At 43.8% G+C, this 8990-nt stretch overlaps 1 pseudogene; it reads right to left on the reverse strand.

Annotated features, from left to right (window-relative positions):
* Nucleotides 1-6681, reverse strand: part of LOC136794138 (centrosomal protein of 78 kDa-like) — a 113133-nt pseudogene extending 106452 nt beyond the window's left edge.
* Nucleotides 6682-8990: the final 2309 nt, after the last annotated feature.

Here is an 8990-nt window from a genome sequence, read left to right on the forward strand (position 1 = left end):
TACCCAAAGCAATCTACAGATTCAATGCAATCCGTATCAAATTACCACTGGCATTCTTTACAGAACTAGAACAAAAAATTTCACAATTTGTATGGAAACACAAAAGACCCCGAATAGGCAAAGCAATCTTGAGAACGAAAAATGGAGCTGGAGGAATCAGGATCCCTGACTTCAGACTAGACTACAAGGCTACAGTAATCAAGACAGTATGGTACTGGCACAAAAACAGAAATATAGATCAATGGAACAGGACAGAAAGCCCAGAGATAAACCCACACACATATGGTCACCTTATCTTTGATAAAGGAGGGAAGGATATACAGTGGAGAAAAGATGGCCTCTTCAATAAGTGGTGCTGGGAAAACTGGACAGCTACATGTAAAAGTATGAAATTAGAACACTCCCTAACACCACACACAAAAATAAACTCAAAATGCGTTAAAGACCTAAATGTAAGGCCAGACACTATCAAACTCTTAGAGGAAAACATAGGCGGAACACTCTATGACATAAATCACAGCAAGATCTTCTTTGACCCATCTCCTAGAGAAATGGAAATAAAAACAAAAATAAACAAATGGCACCTAATGAAACTTAAAAGCTTTTGCACAGCCAAAGATACCATAAACAAGACCAAAAGACAACCCTCAGAATGGGAGAAAATATTTGCAAATGAAGCAACGGACAAAGGATTAATATCCAAAATTTATAAGCAACTCAGGCAGCTCAATAACAAAAAAACAAACAATCCAATCCAAAAATGGGCAGAAGAACTAAATAGACATTTCTAAAAGAAGATATACAGATTGACAACAAACATGAAAGAATGCTCAACATCATTAATCATTAGAGAAATGCAAATCAAAACTACAATGAGATATCACCTCACACCGGTCAGATTGGCCATCATCAAAAACTCTAGAAACAATAAATGCTGGAGAGGGTGTGGAGAAAAGGGAACACTCTTGCACTGCTGGTGGGAATGTAAATTGATACAGCCACTATGGAGAACAGTATGGAGGTTCCTTAAAAAACTACAAATAGAACTACCATATGACCCCACAATCCCACTACTAGGCATATACCCTGAGAAAACCATAATTCAAAAAGAGTCATGTACCAAAATGTTCATTGCAGCTCTATTTACGATAGCCAGGACATGGAAGCAACCTAAGTTTCCATCAACAGATGAATGGATAAAGAAGATGTGACACATATATACAATGGAATAATACTCAGCCATAAAAAGAAATGAAACTGATGAGGTGGACAGACCTGGAGTCTGTCATACAGAGTGAAGTAAGTCAGAAGGAGAAAAACAAATACCGTATGCTAACACATATATGTGGAATCTAAGAAAAAAAATGTCATGGAGAGATTAGTGGTAGGACGGGAATAAAACATAGACCTACTAGAGCATGGACTTGAGGATAGGGGAGGGGGAAGGGTAAGCTGTGACGATGTGAGAGAGTGGCAGGGACATATACACACTGCCAAATGTAAATTAGATAGCTGGTGGGAAGCTGCCGCATAGCACAAGGAGATCACCTCTGTGTTTTGTGACCACCTAGAGGGGTGGGATAGGGAGGGTGGGAGGGAGGGTGATGCAAGAGGGAAGAGATATGGGAACATATGTATATGTATAACTGATTCACTTTGTTGCAAAGGAAAAACTAGCACACTATGTAAAACAGTTATACTCCAATATAGATGTTTAAAAAAAAAAAAAAAAAACCTCCATCTCCAAGTGGACCATTCGAAGGACACATGTGCACCAAAGTGGCCGATTTATTCAATCCCTTTAATGGGGAGAACAAGTTTTAAATTGTATTGCTATAGTTTGCCCCAAAAGCAACTATCAAATGTTGGCAGGACACAATGAAAGCTTACCTTTGTTAACATAGTTAAGTCTCTCTCTCTCACAACTAGCCCATTTAGCTCCACGTTCCTTAGCGCACCGACGCACTTACTCAGCATTTAAGAGCTTTACACAACTAGAAGGTCACATCTTTATTTCTTATCGCAGGAACATGACTTCTGTAAACTTTATTTCTGTCACAACCTAAACCAAAATTATTGTAAAATGAGTGATTTAAACCATATATTTTATCATCATTAAAAAGCATCTAAATTTAAAAGAAGCATCTGCTCTGTGCTAAGGATTGGAAACGACTCCTGTCCTTAAAGCCTTCATTAAGGAGGGAGATGTATAAACTCAAAATTTCAATCACATGAGATAAAGAAACATAACCTTTATGTACAGAGGTTCCTATGGAGGCAAAAAGTTATATCTAAGTGACGGCTTCATGATAACCCCGAAGTACAATGTAGAAAGATGAGACCATGCAGAGTTGTAGTACAAAGTGCATTAACTGCTCAGGGAGCATCTGTACAAAGACACTCAAGGCTGACACCTGCTGGGCCCAGTAAATACTGCAGGTGGCGAAGACTTAAAGGCCAGGGGTCCAACTGTGAGAACAGACAGAAAGGAAAATAGAGATGCTGGCCTAAGCAAGCCTGGGAGAGAGCATGGACTGTGTCTCACAGGTGATGAGGACTGGGGCTACCACTGGCTGAGTAAGGGTGCCTCCGCTGATTAGAAAAAGGCACCCCGCTGCTGAAGGACTGATTAGATAAAGGGAGTGATCACAAAAAGCTCCCCTTCCTCAGGGCAAAGAGCCCTATGAGGCTTGGCCGAACACAGTTCAGACTACACGCCTCTGTGCAGAGCACACGCTGGGCGGCTAGTATGCACTAACTCTGTGTGGGCAAGCCATTAGCAGCATTATTTTAGGCATATCTTTTTATCTTAGGATTTTACTTAACTCGAGTAGGCAAATGAACTTAGAGGAACTGAGCCCAGGGGCCGCAAAACCACCCAGGAGTTTCTGCCATAGTCTGGGCAAAATGTAATATGGATGAAGAAACAAATTTAGGAGGAGGCCAAATTTTACAAGATAGACCCACTGGATATGCAAGACAAAAAGAAAGTTCAGTGAAGGAACTCTGAAGAGAATGGGCTCTACAATAAATATTTCTTACATTCAGTGTAAAATATTAGGCAAAATTAAGTACAGTGGCCTTTAAGGTCCCTTCCAGCTCTAATTTCTTTTGATTTCTAACTTATTACCCTGGTTAGTCCCATCAGAGGTACAGAACAGTTCTTACACCTGAATGGGATGCAAAGAATAATCTGACTCCTCTTCACCAGGGGATGAATTGAACTGTCCTGGAAGAAGAGATAACAGGTGGTGTGAACCCCAGATCCTAGAAAAGGGCCAGGCACACGATAAGTATTCAGATTTTTGAAAACAAATGAATAATCATTTCCTCTCCTAGATCTTCACACCCTTTCTCTGCTGGCTACTTTCTGTCAGCTTATAAACATCCTCAAATATACCCACTTAAAAAACTCTCAGACCTATATTGCTTTGGATCTTCTTGTGGATAAACTAAGTCTCTACCATGCCTTCAAACACCTGTCCTCCCAGAAAGCCCAGATCTGTACCTTGGGCCCAGACCTGTCTACCAGGCCCCTCTAAAGCACTGAAGATGAAGTAAGATCCTCTCGCCACCCCCAACCCCTTTCTACTGTGCTCTGTATCTCTCAAAAAGATGCAGCAGTAAACTGTCACCCACGCTTGCTGCCCTCCCTTTTCTAACTGGTCACCAGGCCTCACCCATTCTCTCTCAGATCTGCAAAATCCAGTCCCACCTGTTATAACTTAAGTGGGACCCTTGGATTACAATTCACCCAGCACCCCATCAACTGCCTTCCACATGGAGGTCCAAGTGAGCCTCTAAGCCAGAATTCCATTTCACTGTTCTTTGGTGTTTCCCACAGCTTTCACCATAAACATCCAAACTTCTGACAGGACAAACAAGGCCCCTTTGTGTTGGGCCCCACTACGTTTCCAGGATCAACTCTCATTTCTTTCCCAAACCCTGCGTTTCAGTCCTGTACATTAGTTTTCCCATATTTGCTTATATTTCTGAAACTTTAACACACACTGCTCTCTCCTGCCACCCCAGGAGCTTCTACATATCCTTAGAAAGGATGGCACCTCCTTCAAGAAACCTACCCTGAACTTTCCCTTCCAAGAGTCTGTGCTCTGCAAAGGGGAAAGATGGGGGGGATAAATTAGGAGTTTGGCATTAACATATATACACGACTACATATAAAATAGATAATCAACAAGGACCTACTTCATAGCACAGGGAACTCTACTCCATATCCTGTAACAAACTGTATGGGAAAAAGAGTCTGAAAAGAAATAGATACATGTATAACTGAATCACTTTGCTGTACACCTGAAACTAATACAATATTGTCAATCAAGTATACTCCAATATAAAATAAAAATTAAATTAAAGAAAAAAGAGACTCTGTGCTCTGTAGCACCAGAACTCACTTCTTCCAGAGCACGGACTACTGTGATTGTGTTTACCTGCCACCCAGTAGAAGGGAAGATTACCTAGGGCAGAAGCATCGCCTCCAGCAGCCCTTGGTTCTGACAACTCAGTCAAGTGCCAGAATACTTTACAAACATAACCTGCTTAATTAACTCTAAGAACCCACAGAAAGAGTGCTTATTAATATCATTTTACAAGTGTGGGGATTGTAGTGCAAAAGAAACCTGCCCAGGCCACAGACAGCATAAGCCCTGGAATTCAAACCCTAAGCTGCCTTCACACCGGTGCTCTTTGCACTATATGATACAACTATTGAAAAAAGACTTTTTTTCCCTAAGCCCTGTTTTAATGGAAAGGAAATGGAGCTGGGATATATCCATTTCCTAATCGCTTTGGTGTGTACCAGGCAAAATCATTCAACAGACCAGGTAACATCTGTGCCACAATGAACGATGCTCCAAACTGTGCTAAGTGTTCTACATTGTAGAGTCTAGAAGCATGGACACAGTGCATCCCTGTAACCGCCACAGAGACTGGGTCCTGTTAAGCCCATGCTACAGATGAGAACACTGAGACCTAGAAGCCTTAAGGCACTAGGCCGAAGTCACCGAGCTGGCAGGAGTCCTAGGCCGAACGCACCGTCTAGTGCACGCACACCCGAGTGCCCACTCTCTATCTGGTACCATCTAAAACACCGCTTCGCAGCGCCCACACGAAGGCCCCTGGAAGCGGGAAGTACAAACCTGTCTCGCCAAGCCGTGGCAGTAAGAAGCTCTGGAGACAGATCAGGGGCAGAGGGTCCTCAGGAGCGGCACCCAGTCCACCCCGCGGAGGCGGTCGGCGTTAACTGCAGCAGGCCCTCCTGCAGGGAAGCGCGCAAGGCGGGCAGAGGCAGCGATTCCTGCAGCGCGCACAGGTCCTCGCAGCGCGAGAAGAGGTTGGCCGCGCTGTACCAGCAAGGCTTCACCTAGTGATCATGGCCCGAGCGCGGCCTTGGGGACGCTGGCTACGGACACGATGCCCACACCTGCCTGGGGGCCCCGACTCGCCTACCGGCCCCTCATGCGCCCACCGCCCGGCGGCTGCAGCCCCACAGCGTGCGCAGGACCCGCGTCGCAGCCAGAAGGCATAGGGCCACGGGCCCCAGCTAGGCCGGCCCCTCCATGCCGCGCTCCCGCGACCCCGCGTGGCCTACTGTTGGCGCCGACATCAACGACCTCCGCGCCGCGTGGCGGGGCTTTAAGCCAGCGTGCTCGAGGACGTCTGTCCGCTCGCCGTGCGTCCGTACGCAGCCCCGCCTCCCACGGTGACTCGGACTGAGGAGCAGGTGCGGGATTTTCGAGACTAGGGCAGCGCGAAAGGACGGAGGTGTGGAGAATTTGGGGTTTCCAAAAAGCGTTTGCTGACTCATCCACACAAAAGTGAGACCTGGTTGTATCAACGCATTTGAAAAGTAAACTCCCGGTAAGTGTCTGTGCTCGCCCCGCCCAGGAGAGAACTTGCACTCCGGGAGGGACACAGGAAAGGCTGAGTGAACGTCTGCCTGTGGTCCGTTACCTGCTGCAAGGCTGCGTGAATTTCTGCGGCGAGCTCTTAATTTCTGTAGTTTCTGCTGACTTGACACGGTGGTTGGCAAATGGTGACGTGTTTCCTGCATTCAGGACATGATCGTGGTTACTAATAATCACTTTGTTTTCTACTGACACCTCCACAGATAATTTACTACTGAATATCCACTTTACAGAAGAGAAACTGAGGCATAGGAAGTGAAGTGACTGAGTAAGAGGAAGGACTCAGACAATTGGTGTTAGTAAATTAACCCTGCAAGGAGGCCCTTAGCCTGTGGTGGCTGTAGTGATGCGGCCGCCTAGGTAAACCAACCAACATCTAAGGCTGTCAACGCCTCAGGGTGACGAACACCGCTGAGGACAACCAGTCACAAACCACCAACTAGGCTTGAAAGCTATAGCAAGTCAGTCATTTCCTTGCTTTGCTTCTGCGCTTTTAAAAGGAAAATCCCTGCAGCTCCTGTGGCTGGAGAGCTCCTCACCACTTCTGCTTTGGTGATGCCTGAATTGAATCTATTTTTATGCACATAAAGTGTTAAAATTTAAAATATGCCTCAGTTTGTCTTTTAACATTGGCCGAAGAAATTGGATTTGTGTCCAGTTTCTAGAACAGTGGTCATCCTCTGGTCAGGCCTTAGGCGTTACGTGTACAACGTACCTCTTCTACCACCACCTTCTGGATGCCTCCACCCACTACCATCTCCTGCACATCAGATCCCCTAGATGTGGTCAGCAATGGCTTTTACATGCAGCGTGCTCACATTATCACATTGCAGACACTCCTCCGTCCTCCAGCCAGGGTGTGAAGTGAACCATTACCATTCCTGTTGAACAGCCTGCTGTACCCACTTTCCCAAACACAGCCACTCCCCAGCTGACCCTGGGCAACCACTCTTCTGAACTTGGACTCCATCACTGCCATGGATGTCTTTCTATTTAGGCTACATGTTTAAGTATTCTTAAACCACATATAGTATTCTACTATGTTTTCTCTTGTTACTTGCTTTTTTAGTGTTATGTTTGCTAGGTTCATCCATGCTGACACGTAAAGGTCTGTCTAGTTCATGTACTTTCCTCACTATGTAGGATTCCCATGTAGGGAAATACAATAATTTATATGTGCATTTTCCTGTTGATGGACATTTAAATTGTTTCCAATTTTCAATATGATTTCTTTTTAAAAATATTTTATATACTTTTAAAAGATTATTTTATATTTATAGTTATTACAAAATTTTGGCTCTATTCCCTGTGTTGTACAATACATCATTGAGCCTATCGTACACCCAGTAGTTTACATCTCTCACTTCCCCACCCCTGTATTGCCCCCTCCTCCCCCTCCGCACTGGCAACCGTTAGTTTGTTCTCTGTGTCTGTGACTCTCCTTTTTTGTTATATTCGGTAGATTGTTGTATTTTTTAGATTCCATATACAGGTGATACCCTACAGTGTTTGTTTTTGTTTGACTCATTTAACTTACCAGAATGCCCTCCAAGTCCATCTATGTCGCTGCAAATGGCAAAATTTCGTTCTTTGTTAAGGCTGAGTAGTATGCCATTGGTTATATGTACCGCATCTTCTTTATCCATTCATCTCTTGATGACACTTAGGTTGCTTCCATATCTTGGTAATTGTAAATGCTGAGGATCTGAACATTGGGGTGCATGTATCTTTTCAAATACATGTTTTTGAAAACACATGTTTTTGTTCTTTTTGGATTTATACCCAGGAGTGGAGTTGCGAGGTCTTGTGCTAGTTCTATTTTTAGTTTTTTAGGAACCCTCCGTACTGTTTTCCACAGCAGCTGCACCAGTTTACATTCCTACCAACAGTGTACCAGGGTTCCCTTTTCTCTAAAAATTGTAAATTTTCTTCCTAGGGGTAATTGAGATGATAGTTGAATAATAACATAAGATCTGGTGAAGTCTAAAGAAATTTTAGAAAACCTGATAAAGTAAGAAAACATCTGTTTGCTGGCATCTGAATGTTAGAGAGACACCAAGACATGTGGGCCAAGTTCTGGAGAGAAGGGAAACACAGACGCAAGTTTGACATTTGGTGCAGCTTTTCTCCTTGGGGCATTTGCTGATTGAAATCTTACAGCCTAGCAGCTGAAAAGCCAAGGGGTTCAGAAGACTCTAACGACAAAAGCCAAACGTCAAGAGCTGTTTTACATTGATAAAAAGCACTTTAACGATGTAGAAGCAGAAAATGAAAAGAAAGAACTTTGCATTACATTTAATAAAAGTTTAGGGAGATCTTTGTGGTATATTAGTGAACTTATTTGTGGAAATTTACCCATGTACATTGTGTTGGAGAGGCACCGAGAGTTCAAGAATTCTCACCATTTGAGTACACAATTGCCTTACATGTAGGCATGGTGGCAGCCATTTACATAGCAATGATTTGGAGGATGTTGTGTTAGTCAGCTCTTGCTGTGATAATGCTTTGGAACAAATTGCACTAAACTCAGTTACATAAACAAGAATTTATTTTTCTTGGACCTATGGGCTAGCTGCAGTGGCTGTCTTTTAGACCTCTAGATGGCTGGTTCTGCTCCGTGTTGTGGGTCAGTTTGAGGTCTGTCACACACATCTGCTTCTGGAGCCCAAGTGTGAGGCTGCAGCTCCCAGGCCCTGTCTTCTCACAAAGTTCACTGAAACATAAGTGGTGAGTCCAACCGCTCCAGCCCATTTAAGGCCTCTGCTGCTCATTTAAGGCCATCATGTCTTCTCACACTTCATTGGCCAAAACATGTCACAGATCTAAGCTGTATTTAGAATATGTGTATTTGTTTAAACTTGGGTGCTCTCACAGAAGAATATTGCATTTTGGACAGTGTTACCTGAGCATTTTCATTGGCATTTGCAAACGTGATAAACGTCGTGTGCCCACTTTCACCTTTGAGAACTTTTTGAATTTGTGGGACCATTTCTATGGGAAAAGAGGAAGGTACACTTTAGAACTCAACGCTAGTTATGGTATTGTTGGGAGAAGAATTAATGAGAT

The sequence above is a fragment of the Kogia breviceps genome, chromosome 4, assembly GCF_026419965.1.
Source record: "Kogia breviceps isolate mKogBre1 chromosome 4, mKogBre1 haplotype 1, whole genome shotgun sequence".
Classification (NCBI taxonomy): domain Eukaryota; kingdom Metazoa; phylum Chordata; class Mammalia; order Artiodactyla; family Physeteridae; genus Kogia; species Kogia breviceps.